General features: G+C 47.5%; 1 pseudogene; it reads left to right on the forward strand.

The window, feature by feature from the left end:
- Positions 1–522: 522 nt before the first annotated feature.
- On the forward strand, positions 523–641 carry LOC135051869 (5S ribosomal RNA; annotated as a pseudogene).
- The last annotated feature ends 2,317 nt before the right edge of the window (positions 642–2,958 follow it).

Below are 2,958 nucleotides of genomic sequence, written 5' to 3' on the forward strand. Positions count from 1 at the left end.
GCACTTTGGAGAAATACAGAGACAAAACTCCCTGCGCTGTGAATATTTCACATCAAGGAGTATCTCTTTGCAACCAGAGTGTTCGTAATGTCTCCCTTTACTTCTTTCAAGCTGTAAGATGGTGCCTCAACCTCTCTCATTCCCTGTCCAATACCAAACTCTTGGGACAACATGCAGAAGGGTGGGGAAACTACAGTCCCATTTTATACTAAACACTAAAGTTAACTGACATACATAAAGCTGCCTGGATTAAATTGAGACACTGGTGCCTCACATCTCCTTCTGAAAAAAGAGGTTAACACCTACACTTATTGCTATCCTAATATAGAATCAAGAGTGATCAAATTATTTAAATCCTCTGTATACCCTGATAAATGGGTAACTGGCAGGTGAATGACGGTCACTATCACATAAAAACATATCTTTATCTAGTGAAATTACCCACAGGGGATATACCACCACCTACCTGTGTCCAATTTTCCTCTGCAACAGTTACACCTTGCCTCTGATAGGTGTAGTTGAACCTACTACCATACCACACTGCACGTGCCCAATCTCATCCGATCTTGGAAGCTATTCAGTGTTGGGCCTGGCCAGTACTGGGTTGGGTGACCACCTGGGAATATCAGGTGCTGTAGGTTCTGAACTGCACCATTTCAGAAAAAAAGACAACCCTGCATGGTTTCTGATACATGATATATGCATCTAAGCAACAGATACATTACTATGGCCCTCATTCCGAGTTGATCGCTCGCTGCCGATTTTTGTAGCGCAGCGATCAGGTAAAAAAGTGTCAAGACTGCGCATGCGTAAGGGCCGCAGTGCGCATGCGCAACGTACTTTCACACAAAAGTATGTCGTTTCACACAAGGTCTAGCGACTCTTTTCCGTCGCTCTGTTGATCGGTGAGTGATTGACAGGAAGTGGGTGTTTCTGGGTGGTAACTGACCGTTTTCCGGGAAAGTGCTAAAAAACGCAGGCGTATCAGGTGATAACGCAGACGTGCCTGGGGAAATGGGGGGGTGGCTGGCCGAATGCAGGGCGTGTTTGTGACGTCAAAGCAGGAACTAAACAGACTGAAGTGATCGCAAGGAAGGAGTAGGTCTGCAGCCACTCTGAAACTACATGAAAAAATTTCAGCCCTGTTCTGCTAACCTTTCGGTCGAACTTCTGCTAAGCTTGTAGGGCGGCGGCTTAGCGTTTGCACTGCTGCTAAAAGCAGCTAGTGAGCGATCAACTCAGAATGAGGGCCAATATCTTTAGTAATTTCACAGTAAAAGGAAGTTTTTTGTTCACAAAGCAAGCTCAATCAATAATTTAAATTCCTGGGCTATCCATTGTGTCTTTATATTGAGAATGTGTAAATAAAAGTTATGTTTTAATGAATCAATTTTCTGTCTCTTAGTCCGAGTGCTCCCAACCAAGGCTACTTCTTTTTTCTCTCGTGTTACATATCAAAACAATGAGAACAAGCAGGGTCGGCGCCACCACTAGGTAGCTTTAGGCAGCTGCCTATGGTCAGTGGCACTTGAGGGGCAGAGACACTGAGCGTAACGAAAAAATTAAGGTTATGACAGCAAGGACTGTGTTGCGCTCACCTCTCCATGCTTACCCACAATGTCAGATCTGCCAGGCGGGTGCTAGAGTGGAGCAGCATGTCTGGGTCCTGTCCCCGCCTCCCCCTCCTGCCTCTGCGCTCACTCCTCCCCTTCCTTCCCCCGACCCGATGGCTGGGGATAAGACCCGCCTATGTCTGGACCGCAAGCCGGGCAAGTTCTTGCCGAAGAGGAGGCCATGACCGGGGGGTGGCACATTCAGCCGGGTGGCAAGGGCTTCCCCAACCACAAGCTGATCTGCCCCCTCTCCCAGTTAGCAGTGGCCGGCGGCTGCGACAGGGAGTCCAAGTCTGGCAGCCACTACCCCAGGATTGCATCTTCCGCTGTCCTACCTTAAACAGACCAACAGCCAGGAAAACTACGGTCAGTGCCGTGCACCTCATGTGACTGGCATGCCTAAACAGTAATGAGTGAATATATATATATATATATATATATATATATATATATATATATAAATTGGATCCATCCTACACCAGTTCCCCCAAGCCCCGGGTGGCACGGACTATACAGCATTTTATATATATAAGTGTCGCCAATTAGTACAGGGGTATACAGTATCTATCAATGTATCTCTAATCATAATCTAACTCAAACCACTAAAATATCCCTAATATCCTAACCCTGGGGGTCATTCCGAGTTGATCGCTAGCTGAATTTATTCGCAGCGCAGCGATCAGGCTAAAAATCAGCAGTTCTGCGCATGCATATGCGGCGCAATGCGCACGAGCGAAGTACGGGCACAACGAACAATGTAGTTTTGCACAGGGTCTAGTGATGCATTTCAGTCGCACTGCTTGCCGCAGAGTGATTGACATGAAGTGGGCGTTTCTGGGTGGCAACTGACCGTTTTCAGGGCGTGTACGGAAAAACGCAGGCATGCCAGGAAAAATGCTGGCGTGGCTGGGCGAACGCTGGGCGGGTTTGTGACATCAAATCCGGAAGTGAATAGTCTGAAGTGATCGCAAGCGCTGAGTAGGTTTTGAGCTACTCTGAAACTACACTAAACATTTTTGTAGGCGCTCTGCGATACAACCGTTCGCACTTCTGCCAAGCTAAAATACACCCCTGGGAGCGGCGGCATAGCGTTTGTACAGCTGCTAAATCTAGCTAGCGAGCGATCAACTCGGAATGACCCCCCCAATCCAATAACTAACCCCTAACCTTTCCTGAATACTCTAGTCTCTAGGACAGACTGGATAGGCCATATGGCTCTTATCTGCCGTCAAGTTCCATGTGAGGAAAATATTCTTTGGTGCGGCACGAACTTGCATTTACCAGGCAGTTGCTGTGGAACATATCAGATGCCGCCTCCGCACATTTTCACTTGAGGGGCTGGCTA

Source organism: Pseudophryne corroboree, chromosome 2, assembly GCF_028390025.1.
Source record: "Pseudophryne corroboree isolate aPseCor3 chromosome 2, aPseCor3.hap2, whole genome shotgun sequence".
Taxonomy (NCBI): domain Eukaryota; kingdom Metazoa; phylum Chordata; class Amphibia; order Anura; family Myobatrachidae; genus Pseudophryne; species Pseudophryne corroboree.